Source organism: Giraffa tippelskirchi, chromosome 12 (assembly GCF_054371585.1).
Source record: "Giraffa tippelskirchi isolate mGirTip1 chromosome 12, T2T-mGirTip1v1.2.pri, whole genome shotgun sequence".
NCBI classification, from domain to species: Eukaryota; Metazoa; Chordata; class Mammalia; order Artiodactyla; family Giraffidae; genus Giraffa; species Giraffa tippelskirchi.
This window is the reverse complement of record NC_137286.1, coordinates 73,383,485-73,403,167: the sequence shown is the minus strand read 5'-3', so window position 1 is coordinate 73,403,167 and position 19,683 is coordinate 73,383,485.

The window sequence follows — 19,683 nt, the reverse complement described above, 5'->3', positions numbered from 1 at the left end:
TTCATACATTTCATTGTTCACTTCATCTATCAAATAATTAGCATATTTTTATATACTTCTGACATAGGCAACTGAACTCAAATCAAGTAAATCACTCTACTTTGCTAACTGTCTTATCTTTAAATACGTGATTCTAAAATCTTACCTGGGTACTTCATAGAGTCATAATCCTATTATATTTCCTTGTAAATAAAAATTAAAATTAAAAATTTCTCACAGGTTGGAAGCAATAAATGAAAGCAGCTATATTTCAAGATCAAAAAAAGGTGGATGGACCTAGGCCTGTTATACAGAGTAAAATAAGAAAATAAATTTTCTTTATTTAATAAAGAAAATAAATTTTCTTTATTATAAGAAAAAGAAAAATAAATTTTGTATATTATTGCATATAGCTGTGAGAGCACAAAAGAATCGATGCCTTCAAACCGTGGTGGTGGGGAAGACTCCTGTGAGTCCCTTGGACAGCAAGGAGATCAAGCAAGTCAATCTTAAGGGAAATCAATCCTGAATATTCATTGGAAGCACTGATGCTGAAGCTGAATCTCCAGTATTTTGGTCACCTGAGGCAAACAGACAACTCATTGGAAAAGTCCCTGATGCAGGGCAACATTGAGGGCAGAAAGAGAAGAGGGCAACAGAGGATGAAATGGCTGGATGGCATCACCGATGCAGTGGACACAAACTGAACTTGGGCAAACTTCAGGAGATGGTGAGGGACAGTGAGGCCTGGCATGCTATAGCCCCCGGGGTCACAAAAAGTCAGACAAGACTGGGTGACTAAACAAAAGCTACTTTAGCACATATATAGGAATTCATAAAAATGGTACTATTGAACCTATTTGTGCACCCCACTCCAGTACTCTTGCCTGGAAAATCCCATGGACCAGCCTGGTAGGCTATAGTCCATGGGGTCGCTAAGAGTCGGACACGACTGAGCGACTTCACTTTCACTTTTCACTTTCATGCACTAGAGAAGGCAATGGCAACCCACTCCAGTATTCTTGCCTGGAGAATCCCAGGGACGGCGGAGCCAGGTGGGCTGCCGTCTATGGGGTCGCACAGAGTCGGACACGACTAAGTGACTTAGCAATAGAGACACAGACATAGAGAACAAACTTGTGGACACAGCAGGGGGAAGAAGAGGATTGGACAAATTGAAAGAGTACTATTGAAGTGTATACATTACCATATATAATATAGATAGCTAATGGAAAGTTGCTTGTAACAAAGGGAGCTCATTCTGATACTCTGTGACAACCTAGAGGGATGGACTAGGGTGGGGATTGGAAGGGAGGTTCATGAGGGAGGGGGCATATGTATCATGTTGCTGTATGGCAGAAACCAACACAGCACTGTAAAGCAATTGTCCTCCAATTAAACATAAATTTAAAAATAAATTTGAAAAATCAATTATACTCTTTACACTAGCATGAAAAAGAAATTAAGGAAACAATTATATCTACCATAGATTCAAAACAAAATTCAAGTCTAACTTTAAGACAGAAATACAAAGTTTATACCATGAAAAGTAAATAAATTGAGGAATAAATAAATAAATTTATTTTTCAATAAATAAATTTAGGAAAATCCAAATAAATGAAAATATGTCATGTTTATGGGCCAGAACACTTAATATTGTTAAAATCATACTCTCCATTAAAAAAAATACATTTGAATCGGTTCTACTGAGATGGATGAAACTGGAGCCCATTATACAGAGTGAAGTAAGCCAGAAAGAAAAACAACAATACAGTATACTAATGCATATATATGGAATTTGAAAGATGGTAACGATAACCCTATATGCGAGACAGAATAAGAGACACAGATGCATAGAACAATTTTATGGACTCTGAGGGAGAAGGTGAGGGTGGGACGTTCTGGGAGAATAGCATTGAAACATGTATATTATCATATGTGAAACAGAACACCATTCCATGTTCGATGCATGAGACAAGGGCTCAGGGCCGGGGCAATGGGATGACCCAGAGGGATGGGATGGGGAGGGAGGTGGGTGGGGGGTCCAGGAAGGGGAACACATGTAAACTCATGGCTGATTCATGTCAATGTATGGCAAAAACTATTACAATATTGTAAAGTAATTAGCCCCCAACTAAAATAAATAAATTTATTAAAAAAAAAAATAATACTCTCCAAATTTATCTACAGATGCAACACAATCCCTACCAAATCTCAGCTAGATTCTTTGTATAAATTGACAAAATGACCTGAAAATACATACAGAAATTTAAGGAAACCAGTGGGGTCAAATAATAATCTTGAAAAAGAAAAATAAAATTGGAGGACTCACACTTCTCAGTTTCAAAACACACTGTAAAACTGCAGTAATCAAAATAATGTGGGCGTGGCTAAGCTTAGACATATTGATAAATGGAATAGAATTTAGAGCTCATAAATAAATCTCCACATTTGTAGTCAATTGATTTTTGATAGGGGAGCCAATACAATTCAAGAAGGAAAAAATAATCTTTTCAACAAATGGTACTGGAACAACTGAACATCCACAGGCCAAAGAATGAAGTTGAACTTCTTCTTCATGCCATATGAAAACTTACTCAAAATAGATCATAAGGTAAAATGTAAGAGGTAGAATTATAAATGGGCTCCCCAGATAGCTCAGCTGGTAGAGAATCCACCTGTAATGCATGAGATCCTGGTTCGATTCCTGGGTTGGGAAGTTCCCTTGGAGAAGGGATAGGCTACCAACTCTAGGATTCCTGGGCTTCCCTGGTGGCTCAGATAGTAAAGAATCCGCCTGCAATGTGGGAGACATGGGTTTAATCCCCAAGTTGGGAAGATCCCATGCAGGAGGGCATGGCAACCCTCACCAGTATTGTTGCCTGGAGAATCCCCATAGACAGGAGCCTGGCAGAGTAGAGTCCATGCGGTCACAGAGTCATGCATGACTGAGACAAGGCACAGCACAGAATTATAAACTCTTAGATAAAAACCTAGGAATAGATCTGTCTGACCTTGGATTATGTAAAACATTCTTAGATATGACCCTAAAATCACAAATGACAAAAGAAAGAATAGATAAAGTTTGAGCTTTATCCAAATTAAGAACTTTTGCTTCAAAAGACACATCAAGAAAATAGAAAGAAAACAGAATGGCAGAAAATATTTGCAAATCACGTATCTGACAAAGAACTTCTATACATAATACATAGAGAACTTCTCCAATTCAATAACAAAAATACAAGCAACCAAATTAAAAGATGAGCAAAGTACTTGAACAGAAATTTCTCCAAAGAAGATATAGAGTTGGTTAATAGGCACATAAAATGCTAATCAAAACCATGAGTCCAAACAGAAGCAAAAAAAAAAAACCAAAAAATAGCAGGTATTGATGAGGATGCAGAAAAAATGTCTGGCAGTTTCTCAAAAGGTTAAACAGAGTTTCCATATGATCTTTTAATTCTTTTAGGTGTATTACCGAGAGAAATGAAAGTGTATGTTCTCACAAAAAGCTTACAAATGGATAGTCATACTGTGTTATTTAAAATAATCAAAAAATGTGGAAACAACCCAAATGTTCATCAATTAGGAATGGACAGACAAAACACACACTCACCCTTTGGAATATAATTTAGCAAAAAGAAGAAATGAAGTAGATATAGTCTACAACATGGATGAATATTTAAAATACGACAAGTCAAAGAAGCAGTCACACACAAGACACACACACACACACATATTGTATAAGTCCATTTATATGAAATATCCAAAGAAGGGAAATCCATAGAGACAGAACATGTATTAGTATTTGCCTAAGACTGGGAGTGGGAGGGAGTAGGTTTCTTTGTGAGGTGATGAAAGGGTTCTAAAATTTATTGTGATGATGATGATTGTGAAATTCTGCTAAGATACTAAAAACAAATTATGTTATACACTTAAAATAGTTGAGACATATTTTAAAATTTTATTTTACTTAAATTGTTAAAAATTCCCTTATAGAAATATTACATGTTACCTCCTTGCATAACATCATGACTCTACTTCTTATTTTAGTCTCATCATGTTCTTTTATTTATGAAAAAAAAAAAGAAGAAGAAGCACTCAGAGGAGTAAAAAGACATCCCTTATTTTCTATCCTCAATCTCACCTCCTACTGCCCCCTCGGTGTCCTTCATTGGTTCTCCTTTTCCCTGACCTCTTTGTATTGTCATGTTCTAGGTTCAACTCTGTATATAGGAAATGCCTAGGTAAGTACAGCCAGTCCTGTGATTTTCAATACTATCTGTATACTAATGAATTCCATGTATATTTCTAGCTTAGCACTCATATTAAAACTTTAGAGCTGTATGCTTTGTCAACACCTAAAGCTTCATTTCCAAAATGCTTTTCTCTATATATGCTCTTTCCTAATATCAGTAAATGACAATTTTATTCTTGCATTTGTTTAGACTCAAAACAGTGAAATTCTCACTGATTTCTTTCTTTGATGAAATCTTGCTGACCATTTATTTCTCATACTACTATCTCTGCGTCTAGGCCACCATCATATTATGAAGCCTCATTCTGGAGCCCCTAGGTTTCAAGTGGGTAAAAGGAGCTTGTGATTTTAGCAATCAGGATGTAATTTTCACTTAATCTTCCCTGTTTCAATCAGCACTTCTATTATTGGTGTGTCATGTATTTTCTATTTCACAATTGCTGTCATTCAACATTACTAGAAAATAATCTTAGACTTCTATGTTGGAGCAGCAATCCTCCAGCTGGGCAGAGGCAGGGAGGGAATTTGAGTGGTAGAGTAGTACTCTGACTAAGTCATCTGATACTGTTATGGACAGTTACCATTTTAGAATAGAGGAACAAACTGCTAGTTTCTACAGTGGGATAAAACTTAGTCTCTTGAGTTCAGTGATAAACCTTATGGAACTATACAGTGTTTCCTGACTAAAATTTTATGTATTTTCCATTTCACGTGTGCAAAACTGCCTTTTTTCCCCATCATACATATTCCTTTATTTATATTTAAATTAAATTCGATCTGCCTGATTAGGTATTTTCCCACAGAAGATAGAAAGATATCCCACAGACACATGAAAAGATGCCCAATATCACTAATTATCAGAGAAAAGCAAATCAAAGCCGCAATGAAATTCATCTCTGTTAAAATGACTCATCAAAAAGACAAGGGATAAAAGATATTGGTGAAAATGTGGTGAAAAAGAATCCTTTGCATTGATGATGGAAATGTAAATTAGATTGCTACTATGGAATACAGTATTAAGATTTCTCAAAAAATTAAATTAAAGCTACTATATGATCCAGCAATCCCATTCTGGAGTACAGATCCAAAAGAAACAAATCACTGCGCTTTAAAAAAAAAAAATTGTATTGGAGTGTAGTCGATCTACAGTGTTTCATTAGTTTCAGGTGTAAAACCAAGTGATTCAGTTATATATAAGATATGCAAATGACATCACTCTGATGGCAAAAAACAAAGAGGAACTAAAGAGCTTGTTGATTAAAGTGAAAGAGGAGAGTGAAAAAGCTGGCTTAACACTCAACATTCAAAAAGCTAAGATCATGCATCCAATCCCATCACTTCATGACAACTAGATCAGAAAAAAAGTAGAAACAGTGACAGACTTTATATCTTGGGCTCCAAAATCACTACAGGTGGTGGCTGCTGCCGTGAAATTAAAAGACACTTTCTCCTTGAAAGGATAGCTATGACAAATCTAGACATCATATTAAGAAGCAAAGACCTCACTTAGCCAACAAAGATTCATATAGTCAGAGCTATGATTTTTCCAGTAGTCCTGTATGGATGTGAGAGTTGGACTATAAAGAAAGCTGAGTGCTAAATAATTGATGCTTTTGAATTGTGGTGTTGGAAAAGACTCTTGAGAGTCCCTTGGACTATAAGGAGATCCAACCAGCCCATCCTAAAGGAAATCAGTCCTGAATACTCATTGGAAGGACTGATGCTGAAGCTGAAGCTCCAATACTTTGGCCACCTGATGCAAAGAGACAACTCACTGGGAAAAATCCTGATGATGGGAAAGATTGAAGGCAAAAGGAAAAGAAAGTAGCAGAAGATAAGATGGTTAGATAGAATCACTGACTTAATGAACATGAATCTGAGCAAACTCTGGGAGATAGTGAAGAACAGGTAAGTCTGGCCTGCTGCAGTCCATGGGGTTGCAAAGGGTCGGACATAACTAAGCTACTGAACAACAAAACAACATTTTATATATACTTGCTCTATGTCTATTACAGATAAACCCAAATATGAAGAAGCAAAAGCTTTCATAGAATAAGTATTCTAAATTATCAAAATATTAGCAAATGGCCCAATAAGTTTACTGTGGGGTCATAACATATTGAAAAGGCTTCTTAATAGAATTGAATAATTTCTTACTTTGAATAAAAGTTACTGCCTCTTTGAACAATTTTCCTTTTCCTTTCTTTAGGAAAATATTCTCACATTTTAATATTAAAAATGCCAGGTAAATACTTGTCTGAAATTGTATTTATTGTTTAAAACTTTAACCTACTACCTCTCTTTCAAAGTCCAGTGACAGGACCTTTTGTTGGAATGGGGAGCATTTTTATTTTTTAATTAATTTATTTATTTTGATTGGAGTATCTTTTATTAAGGGGTAAAATTAATGATCAGTTACCTTGAAGAATTAGTGTGACTGACATTAAAATGATTAAAATACACTATTTCTAAAGTGATATTATTAAATATTGAGCATCACCTAATAATAGTTAAATAAAAAGGCACAAGTTCTATTTCACGTAAAGTTAGAAAATAATTTATTTTGATGAATAAAAGGCAAGAAGGAGAAATATTTAGATCTAGACTTCATGTTATTTATTTAATTTATTGCAATAATAAAGATATTACAGACTCATTCCAAGTGATCTTTTGTAAAAGAAATGTTTATTCTCATAAAAAACAGAAACTTAAAAGAGTATAGATTGTGTGTTCTATGTTCTACTTTAGAGACAATTAAGAAATGCACAACTACCTTAGTTTTCTAAAGTTAATTACAAATAGAATGACAAGTCCTGGACAGATCATTGTGGTGGTAAAGACAAACTTGGGATTTGTCAAGAGACACACCACTAGAGTCCACTGTATCAGAGAACTATCAGACTCACCACAAATATGAGAGAGCTATGTCAGTCCTAGCTCTATCCCTGGCTCAGATGGAGGCCAGGTATCCCAACTGCTCACCTGACACTGGTGGTGCATCTCCCCTGTGAGCACTTTGTGTGTATATGCATCTTCTAAGTAATATTCTCTCTTTAAAAAAAAAATGGTGTATAGTTGGTTTACAATGTTGTCTTACTTTCTGCTGCACAGCAAAGTGAATCAGCTATCTCCACTGCTTTTCAGATTTTTTTCCCACATAGATCATTACAGAGTTCCTTGTGTTATACAGCTGGTCCTTATTAGTTTTTTTATTTTACATATAATAGTGTACAATATTCTCTTTTAATCCAGAATGAAAACCTACTGAGAAAAGTCTTATGAGGGAATCACGTCTATGTCTTACAGAACAGAGCCTACATTCCAAGCTGCTGTAATACTGAATAAGCAGAAATTTCCTCCCCAAAACCTGACAAACAGAAAGTATATTCCTACAGAAGCACGTTACTATTAAAATACATGTGGCAACCAGGTCTCTGGGTATTCTGAGATACTGCCTTCATTCAAAATAGATTTAAAGTTATAAATGGAAAACACTTTTGAGTTTTACTCTCCATGTGAATAAAGGCATTGTATTTGTAAATAGAATAGTTAAGGAGGGTCCTAGAGACTGTTTGCACATTTTTATTTCCTTTTACTTCATTGCATTTTAGCTTTTATAGCACTTATTTGTGTCAGGGATTTTTCTACAGAGGTTATAATTGAACAAGAGATCCAGGTGCTGTGCTTTGAAATCCATTACTAACTTTGTGCCCAAGCTGTACCTCACACAGGCTGCTCTGGGACAGTCACTTAGCTGCCAGAGAGGTTCCTGGGAGACATGAGACTCTTAGATGGCTGACACTAGTGAAACATTCCTTACGCTCCCTTGAACAGCAGCATAAGATATTGCCACTCAACATTTTCTAAATTCAGTTCAGTTCAGTTCAGTCGCTCAGTCGTGTCCGACTCTTTGTGACTCCATGAATTGCAGCACGCCAGGCCTCTCGGTGCATCACCAACTTCCGGAGTCTAACCAAACCCATGTTCATCAAGTCGGTGATGCCATCCGACCATCTCATCCTCTGTCGTCCCCTTCTCCTCCCGCCCCCAATCCTACCCAGCATTAGGGTCTTTTCCAATGAGTCAACCCTTCGCATGAGGTGGCCAAAGTATTGGAGTTTCAGCTTCAACATCAGACCTTCCAATGAACACCCAGAACTGATCTCCTTTAGGATGGACTGGTTGAATCTCCTTGCAGTCCAAGGGACTCTCAAGAGTCTTCTCCAACACCACAGTTCAAAAGCATCAATTCTGCGGCGCTCAGCTTTCTTCACTGTCCAACTCTCACATCCATACATGACTACTGGAAAAACCATAGCCTTGACTAGACGGAACTTTGTGGCAAAGTAATGTCTCCGCTTTTAAATATGCTATCAAGGTTGGCCATAACCTTCCTTCCAAGGAGTAAGCGTCTTTTAATTTCATGGCTGCAGTCACCATCAGCAGTGATTCTGGAGCCCCCCAAAATAAAGTCTGACACTGTTTCCACTGTTTCCCCGTCTATTTCCCATCGAGTGATGGGACCAGATGCCATGATCTTAGTTTTCCGAACGTTGAGCTTTAAGCCAACTTTTTCACTCTCCTCCTTCACCTTCATCAAGAGGCTCTTTAGTTCTTCTTCACTCTCTGCCATAAGGGTGGTGTCATCCGCATATCTGAGGTTATTGATATTTCTCCCGGCAATCTTGATTCCAGCTTGTGTTTCTTCCAGCCCAGCGTTTCTCATGATGTAGTCTGCATATAAGTGAAATAAGCAGGGTGACAATATACAGCCTTGACGTACTCCTTTTCCTATTTGGAACCAGTCTATTGTTCCATGTCCAGTTCTAACTGTCACTTCCTGACCTGCCTACAGGTTTCTCAAGAGACAGGTCAGATGGTCTGGTATTCCCATCTCTTTCAGAATTTTCCACAGTTTATTGTGATCCACACAGTCAAAGGCTTTGGCATAGTCAATAAAGCAGAAATAGATGTTTTTCTGGAACTCTCTTGCTTTTTCGATGATCCAGCGGATATTGGCAATTTGATCTCTTGTTCCTCTGCCTTTTCTAAAACCAGCTTGAACATCTGGAAGTTCACGGTTCACGTATTGCTGAAGCCTGGCTTGGAGAATTTTGAGCATTACTTTACTAGCATGTGAGATGAGTGCAATTGTGTGGTAGTTTGAGCATTCTTTGGCATTGCATTTCTTTGGGATTGGAATGAAAACTGACCTTTTCCAGTCCTGTGGCCACTGCTGAGTTTTCCAGATGTGCTGGCATATTGAGTGCAGCACTTTCACAGCATCACCTTTGAGGATTTGAAATAGCTCAACTGGAATTCCATCACCTCCACTAGCTTTGTTCGTAGTGATGCTTTCTAAGGCCCACTTGACTTCACATTCCAGGATGTCTGGCTCTAGGTGAGTGATCACACCATTGTGATTATCTGGGTCGTGAAGATTTTTTTGTACAGTTCTTCTGTGTATTCTTACCACCTCTTCTTAATATCTTCTTCATCTGTTATGCTTAATTTCACTTATGGGTGTTACTGCAGAATCATAATTAACATGCCTGAAAAATTCAGCATTATATTAAGAAAAATCAGAAATGAGCATAAATAGTGTTTGTTAAAAATGTGATGCCAAGCTTATTTACTAATACTCAAAATTTATTCTTCAAAATAGACATTATATGGCAGAAACTAATTCAACATTATAACACAGTTATACCCCCCAAAAAATTGCTGCAAAAAAATAGACATTAAATTGGAAATATGAGTTGTGGACACAGCAGGGGAGGGGGAAGGTGGAACTAATTGAGTGAGTAGTATTGAAATACATACATTAACATATGCAAAATAGATAGCTAGTGGGAAGTTGCTATGTAACACAGGGAGCTCAGTCCAGTGCTCTGTAATGACCTTGAGGAATGGGATGATGGTAGGTGGAAGCAGGCTCATGATAGATGTATACTTATGGCTGATTCACCTTGTATGGCAGAAAGCAACACAACATTGTAAAGCAATTATCCTCCAATTAGAAACTTAAAAAAAGAATACTAGGATGCCTAGAGTTGCCATGTGATGAATGTATGAATGTTCATTATATTATATTTATTATTTTGAATGTTTGAGATTTTTCCATAATAAAACATTTAAATTAATAAGCATAATAAACTCACTGCCAACAGCTGTTAAAAAATAATAAAATTATCTCACTTTGTAATAGGATGTAAAGTCTTTTTTCTAGATTTGTAAAAGAAACCAATCACTTTTCAAAGATCCTCTAGAAACAACTGTTAAAATTGACAGGTTTATAAACATATATTTGTAAAATTAATGTCAAAACTGAAGTAAAATGAGTTTTTAATGTAAAGGTATTCGACACTATTTTAGTTTTCTAATTAGAGGAAAAAGCTCTCTGGAGACTCTTTAAGGTGAAGAATCTTTACCCCAGATTTATCAAAGTCCTAAATTTTGAAAGATTACTTCTTCCATCGCCTAACATTATCTGAAGAATTTCTACAAATTCTAATTGCTTTTCTGTTACAAAGGAAAAATAAATCTTTTAAAAGTAGAGATGAAACTAGATTTTTAAAATGGTTTAAATCATAATTCAATTGATAATTCAAAATATATAAGCAGCAATTACATTTTATTATGCATCATTACAGTTCATATGAGTTTATAATGTAAAATGTACAAATGGATAAGATTATTTTGTCATTTTATGCTAATTTAAAAGAAAACCTCTCTTAAATTCTAGAATATCTTACATGAAATATAGTGCTCATAATAAAAAATCCTGCTTGAGACATATATTATTGCATTTATTGTAAATGGGATTTTAAGGCAATCAAGACCTTGTGCAAGCATTAATTTTCTGTCTCTCAAGCCATATATAGACCTTTGAAAACATATTCTGTTCAACTGTGTCTCAACAGTAGATTATTGATGATTTGAGTATGAGTCAAGGTTTTTTTTTTCACTTTTGCATTTCAATAGAAAGGAAACCAGATATGAAACTGATTTCTTCAATGAAAATCTGTTTAATACATATTGCATTTTATTGAAACTCAGACGTCATTGATTATAACATGTAGTACTAAGACAGAAAAAACAGCGCCAAGTATAAAATCTATTTCTATTTCAGAGATAAATGCATGTAAAATTTCACATCTCAGAATTCATGAAATATGGCACTACTACCTCTAAGCTCAACCCCTGGATCCTCCATGAAACTTTAAAATTAAATAACTATGACCTTGAGTCCTTATCCCTTCCTTTAAGCTCTTGAATTCAGCCCAACCATAATTAGTATTGTTCAGAGGGACTGAAATAAAAGTATTTACAGACCTGAATTCCTTGTATAACAACCTATAAGTAAATCCTGAGTGTCTTGAGTAGTATCTTCTTTTTTCAAATCCTTACCAGTTTGGGACTATCAGAAATTATTCTGTTTAACCTTAAATCCACCCCTCTATTTTCCTGGTTTACATTTAAGATGTATGCTTTCACAATCATCTTTCCAACCCATATTGTCCTTTCTTTTGAATCCATTTCTCACTCATCTCTCTCCTAGTTTTTTAACATGCCTGATTCAAACTCTATTCTATTTGTAGTAGGTAGGCATTTTACTGTTTATGTACTCGTGTGCAAAAGTGTAAGAGTATTTTCATAAAATCCAATTTAAGTTTTATTTTAAACCTCATTTCATTCTGTAATGGAAAGCTTAATCTTGACAATTCAAAGTAAACAGTCAAATCTGTCATTATTTTTTAATATGTGCTTAAAATTCAATCATGTTATGATGAAAGTGTGGACTACTCTGATGACTCAGATGTAAAGAATCTGCTTGCAATGCAGGAGATGTAGGTTTTGTTCCTGGGTCAGGAAAATCCCCTGAAGAAGAATATGGCAACCCACTCCAGTGTTCTTGCCTGAAAATCCCATGGACAGAGGAGCCAGAAGGTTACAGTCCCCGGGGTTACAAGAGTCAGACACAAATGAGAGACTAAGCCACCGCCACCAAGATATAAGTGTACTTCTGAGGTTTTCTTCTTGCCCTTCTGTAATGAAGTTACTTTAAATGTAAGTTCTACCAGTAACATCTGTTGCTGGAGGGTTACTATAAAGACAAGAATCTCTATATTCTTCAGAATATCAAACATCTGAAACCATGTGCATGGACAAAGTCATGGCAAAGTGAATGGAGTTGAAGCATATTATTACATTTCTATTTTGCCTTTTGGTGCTGACGACGCACTAATACTTGAGATTTATCTTCACACAGTTTCCAATGAGGGTGGTCCAGATGTAGTTGTCAAGCCATCCCTTGGCAGGCCCAATAGCTTTGTCTCAGCTAACCTTAGATGGAAATAAGAAAAGCTTTCAGATACTACTTTAATCCATGGACTCAGACAACACGGATGGTCACCAGGCATTACAAGTCTGCAAATGTCACACATGTCCATAATGAAATTTCTACTTTTCAGCACCAAGTTTCTGTTTCTGCCACTTTGATCTCATGCATAGAAGCACAGCTGACTCCTACTTTTATCTTCCAAACTTGAAGCTGGATTCCAGGTAGAGAGATGGAGGCAGTGAATTAACATGCCCCTGCCTCCCACCACACACACAGATTACTTCTAACACATTGGCTTTCCTTTTCCAAATTCCCTTCTTTTTGTCCTTTCTTTCAAGTGTTTTCTAGTTCACAAATTTCAAGGAAGAATTTCTTTGGCCAGGATATGTGGACTTTTCATCTCATATCTGAAACCTCAGCTTTTGTACTTAGAAATAGAAAATGTTTCTTTTCTCCTTGGCTTTTCATCTAACATTTTTCTCTAAAGTTAATGACAATCTCGGGTCCTACACTCTGAATTTCAGTAATCATGGAGTAGCAGAAAAAATATTCCACATTAATGCCTCAGATTCTTATTTTGCCACACTCAGTTAACATCTTCACACTTTTTCTTTTATATTTTATTTCATTTTCTGAACTAAGCAGAAACGTGGCTTTTTCCAGAGATTACTGCTGCCCTAAAGACCACCAAATTGTCCATTTCCTCATACCTCATTTGAATCAGGGTCAAGAAATGCAAAAATATTCTTTTACCTCACAGTGCTGGAAACCACTATCATATCTCCAATCTGGTGTGAAAACCCTACTACCTGAAGATACAGTGCGTTCATACAATACAGATTTAAAGCTGACAGTAGTTCAATGAGATGAAATTGGTATCACCTTTTAAACTGTGATAACAAAAGTGGGAATTCTCAACAATTTAGAATAAACAAGTTGCATGACTTTTAATGTCCATTCACTTTAATGATGTAGAATAGTTGAGACTGAGAAGATTAATTAAAAAGGATTTTGGTTTCAAACAATGTTTTGAATTTTAGAGTTTATAAAAAGTGTTTATATTTTTAATTTAAAAATTTAATTTAAAGTTCACTAGAGAATTTGTGAGGCCCATGTGATTTCTCATTTGGTAACAGTGAGTAAATTAATACATGTTAAGAAACAGTGGTAAATAAAAACAAAGTTTTGTGTTTCATACCACAGTGTTTGAGATTGAAATGTTTACATTCTCCTATACTTTTCTTTGTCACTGTCAAAGTTCCTCATCCTTTCTGCTTATTCATTGAGCATATGGACTATTTCTCATAGTCTTCCCTAATTCCTCGGGTCCTGCCACTTCACAGGTTACTTTACAGTCCATGTAGTTAATACTGAACACTCTAGTAATCTATTACCTTATGTCAAGTTCTTTTCCATCTCCACTGTTAAACCTCCCTTCCCCATTGATCACCCTTGATCAATGGTTGACTTTGTGGCCAACCAAAGCTGCTCAAATTCTAAAATAATAAATAAATTGTTTTGTTTGATCATAAACTTTTAACCCTCTCTTTTAATTGAAATAAATCAATTATGCCACCTTTTCTACATTTTAATCAATAGAATCTTCTAATTTCTCCATGGCAGCTTTGTTTCATCAGAATTTTTTTTTTTTTTTTACATCTCCCTGAGTATTAACCATTTCAACCACCCTCTTTCTGGTATCTTTATCTCCTTTGCACTGTTTTCACCACTTGTAGCTCAGTCTTGCTTTGGTTTTATATGTCTCCTTTCTCCATGTCAAGTTCATCTGTGCATCTGAGCAGTGATTTAGATCAGGTCACACAATCATCCAAATTCATGTTATCCTTTCCATAAATGAAGGCTTCCCTGATAGCTCAGTTGGTAAAGAATCTGCCTGAAATGCAGGAGACCCCAGTTCAATTCCTTGGGTGGGAAGATCCACTGGAGAAGGGATAGGCTACCCACTCCAGTATTCTTAGGCTTCCCTTGTGGCTCAGCTGGTAAAGAATCTGCCTGCACTGAAGGAGACCTGGGTTCGATCCTTGAGTTGGGAAGATCCCCTGGAGAAGGGAAAGGCTACCCATTCCAGTATTCTGGCCTGGAGAATTTCATGGACTATATAGTCCATGGGGTCACAAAAAAGCCGGATAAGACTGAGAGAGTTTCACTTTCACTTTCTATAAATGATTCCTATTCTCTTTCCTTGAAAGCAGTTAATTCAATAATCTTCCACTGTCCACAAATTTCTATTCTCCCATCTCCTTTTAATTCTCAACAGATGATTTCACCTTTCTACTTCTTTCTGTTTCACAGAGGGAATAGATAATTACTCCCTTAAATTCCTCCAAAGAGCTCTACAATTTCACCTATCTACGATTGTGTCTTTGGTGCCTTTCTCAATACAATAAAGCATATTTCATCCTGCCCCCAATCTCTACATCTACTCTTTTTTGGATAACATGCCTTACTGGCTTATCTTTGACGTGAGCCATTGATTTTTTTCTATTTTCTCCCTTCAAATCTTCTTTTCTATCTATTCCACCACATCCAATATTTTTTACTGGAGGAAGGAGGAAAGAAAACCTCCCCTGACCAGACATGGCTCTTCAAATTTGCCCCATATCTCTCCTCTCTCTCAAAGCCAAATTTCTTTTGGCAAGAATTCTCTTTCCTTATCCACTTTCAATTAACTCCAAATTCTACTGCATTTTTGCTTTCACACTCACCACTCCACTAAAACTCCTCTGGTCAAGGCCATTGTAAACTTGGTGCTGCTGGAATTATCAGACATTTTCAGAATAAACAAATCATTTCTACTTACCTTTGGATCTTTTAGTGTTATTTCAACCTTGCAGTATTTCCATATTTTCTGAGAAAGAAATTGATATTCTAAAAGTTAATTAGGTCAAGATGACAAACCTGTGGCTATCAGTGGCAAAGACTGATCTTGAATTGAGAGCTTCTGACTAGGAACTTATATTTTGCTACATTAAAATAAGATGAATCAATTATATCCTCATATTCATTATTTTATGGATATTTACAGTTTAGTTTTTACTTAATAGTGCAGATTTCCATGGCCTACCTTGATAACACAGGCCAAACCATCTGAAGATTTTAATGACAATGTGATCCAAATATTTCTGGAGAACATGGAAACTAATGAGGAAAATTTTGCCTCATGAATTATCTAGTAAAAATAAGGGCACTAAATATGTTAGAAACAGACTATTCCTCCCAAGTAATATAAATTGACTCAAAAGTACAAAAGGGAACTCTGAAAGATTTAAAATCTCACTTGTTGTTCGTAACTGGCTAGATTGACCTAAAAAGCCAAGTGTTGAATGATAGATCTCTGATGTATCTCTGATCTGATTGGGAAACAATTCTCCATTTTTTCTTTTTTCCTTAAAAAAATATCTTTTCATTGAGGAATTTATATTTTGTTAATAAATTATGCATAAGAATAATTAAAATACACAAGAATTTCTAGTTTGTTGCTATGGTATAATTATGTGCTCTGGGAGCAGAAGAAGATAAGCCCTCAAGGGCAGGCTTCCAGAAGAAAGGACCCTTGAGCTAAGACTTAATGATGATGAGGGAGGGAAGGATCAGCATTTGCAAAATGCAGTGACATAGATATGTACAGAGAACTACAATCAGTTGTTCCAATGAAGTCAAGACTTTAAAGAATAAAATTACCAGGATGACATTTCAAAATAGTTTGGAGGAACAAAAACAGCAGAGTGAATTTATTGTTCAAACAATGGAAAATCTCCAGAGGCTCTTTTCAAGCACAAATGGATGGGAAGATTTAAAAGATACCATCAGTTTTCTGTTTCATTTTTTCCCTTCCCATTCTTTCCATCCATTTCTTTCTTTCTTTCTGCCTTCCTTTTTTCTTTTGGCTTCTGAGTTACTCTGATCCCCAAACAGGCTCTTACTACAGAGAAATCAAGATCACCACCAAAAGTGCTGAACTAAGATCATCCTGGATCACAAAGTGTGTATTCATTTTATGACTAATCTCCCATGGATGGATGTAAATTTCCTGATATATGTCCCCTACTACTCTGTCCCGTTCTATTTTCTATTTTTTATCCATATTTCTATCCATATACATATCAGGTTAAGAAACTGATATAGATAAATGGTGAGCCTTTGTCAGACATGCAGTAAATTAATATGTGAGAAAACCAAGGTAAATCTAGTAACTAGAGGGATAATACAGGGAAACAAAAAATTTCGTGGCATTTGTGATAATTCAAACATATGATCTTTACTATGTTTATATCATAATTCATTTAACCAATTTATTTAGGCAACTATGTATTAATGTAAATGTAAAGTTTTTCCCATTGCTATTAAAATCTACAATAAGTATGCTTGTGGAAACTATTTTGTTTGTAGTTTTAGGAGCTGGAATGCAAGGAAAAGAATAATGCATAGTTATAAATGTATACATATCATACATGCTAAGTCACTTCAGTCGTATCTGACTCTGTGCGACCCTATGGACAGCAGCTCACCAGGCTCCTCCGTCCACAGGATTCTCCAGGCAAGAATACTGGAGTGGGTTGCCATTTCCTTCTCCAGTGCATGAAAGGGAAAAGGGAAAGTGAAGTCGCTATATACCAGCCAATAATTAGCCCTAAGAAAAAATATCCCAGCTTTCCCTTTCACCAGCAATCTAGTTGTATTAATTTTCCAGCAGAATAGACCCCTTGAACTTATGTATTTTTGTAACTGTCAATGCTGCTGCTGCTGCTAAGTTGCTTCAATAGTGTCCGACTCTGTGCGACCCCATAGACGGCAGCCTACCAGGCTCCCCCGTCCCTGGGATTCTCCAGGCAAGAACACTGGAGTGGGTGGCCATTTCCTTCTCTAATGTATGAAAGTGAAAAGTGAAAGTGAAGTCGCTCAGTCGTGTCTGACTCTTCACGACCCCATGGACTGCAGCCTACCAGGCTCCTCCCTCCATGGGATTTCCCAGGCAAGAGTACTGGAGTGGGTTGCCATTGCCTTCTCCAGTAACTGTCAATATGATAGTGCAATTCCATTGGAAGAGAATTTTGTGTGTATATTTTTGCAAAGTAAGATACATTTATTGCTGTCTTCTGGGTCCATTCATGGCTTGGTTGGTAAAGAGAGTTAGTTAGCACATTTACTATCTTGTGACTGAATTTCTAATCATAAAAGATATCCATGTATATCTAACTCAAAGATAAAGTCAGGTGTAAGACAGAATTGAGAAATCCTACATCTTTATCAAAACAATAGGTTAACAGTATAAATTAGAAAGAAAGGAGTCAGATGAAGATGGCATATGCTACTTTCATCATGTCTCAGATGGAAGGGCCAGAAAAACAAATGAGAAAGCCATTTGGATATAATTACAAAGCAGGAGGCAGAGAAAAGGAAGAAAAACTAAGGAACAGATGGGTGATGCCTATAGCCCCAAATCCTCAAATCTTTCAGCCTGCCTTTCCTGCTTGTTCTGCTGTAACAATACATGTGAACACTCAATGAAATGTCCTCAGCCTTGAGACTATTAATAATTTTGGAATTGAAACCAGCTGCATAGAAAAATACTGTAAACCAAATGCTTGAATTGATTCCCTTAGCCTTATTCATCCTCTATTAAGACATTTATCCCATTAAATTGCAGTTTTATTCAGTGCCCTTAGATAAACTCTGTGTGGCAAAAAATACTTCCAGTTGCACATTTGAAAATATGTACATTCTACATACTGGAAGCTTAATGAGAATTTTAATAAATTAATTTAAGAGTCAATTTTTGGATCTTCATTTGTTTTTCCCCTAACCCCCATTCAAAGCAATCGAAGCCTTAAATAATACTAACCACCTTTATTATTTGTCCATTGAACAAGCATTTAGTGCTAGATCTTGAAGATATAAAAGATACCTGAAGATACCTAAGCCTTTGATGTGTCATTCTTTAAATAAGATGAGCAGGCAAACAGGAACTGAGATGGGAAATAATATTTGAATTATTGACTCCCATATTCAAGACAGAGTGAGATCACATTACATGCATTATTTCTAGACCCATAACAAACCCAGGTCAAACCCTGGGTGCATTTGGAGAAAAGGTGGTTGGATATTCATGAAGTTTTCCCTAGTTTTTAAAACCGGTAGTCGGAAGATGAAGGGTTTAAATACATGTTTCCTTTACCTTGTTGGATTTTGCCAGTTTTGGTGGTGGTTGTGGTTTAGTCTCTGAGTAGTGTCCGACTCTTGCGATCCTGTGGACTATAGCCTGCCAGGCTCCTCTGTCCATGGAATTCTCCAGGCAAGAATATGGAGTGGATTGCCATTTCCTTCTCCAGGTTTGCCAGTTTTGTTTCACTTCTAATCAAGCTAGGTAGGATTTCTCTGTTTCTTTTCAATCACATAAAATGGAAGGGTAAGTATTGAAATTCTCATCAGCATATCCTTCATTCCTAACAATAGAAATTGCTAATAATTTCATTTTTGTTTACTTCAGACTTTCACATCTAGAATATACTTTTCTGTCCTTTTCTGCTGTTATTTTGTCTTACTAGGTACCTCATATTGATAATTGAAATAGTTTTTATAGCCCCTAGAAAAGAGAACCTCCTAAATAATTACATCTCTTGTCTCAATGGCCAATACATGATATTTCTGCTACCCATTTCCCTATTCTTCCCTCCCAAGCATGAACCAGAACACTGAGGGTATGTAAGATGATGGGGAAGATCATAGCTGTTCTAACTGCAAATCTTTCTCAAACCACAACTCCCAGGCTCTGTTTCAAGACTGCCACATTGTCTTTTTAAGTTCTTTTATTTATGTATTTTTAAATTGAATTAGAGTTGATTTACAATGCCTTACTAGTTTCAGTTGTAAAGCAAAGTGATTCAGTTAATAGATAAATAAATAATTTCTCCTATATATTATTATAAAATATTGAGTATAGTTTCTTATATTGCCTTTTAAAGTCAAAATATGGTGTTTTCTTTTTTTTCTCCTAAAGTATATGTGTATTCTGTCGCTTAGTTGTGTCCAACTCTTCAAGACCCCATGGACTGTAGCCTGCCAGGCTTCTCTGCTTATAGAA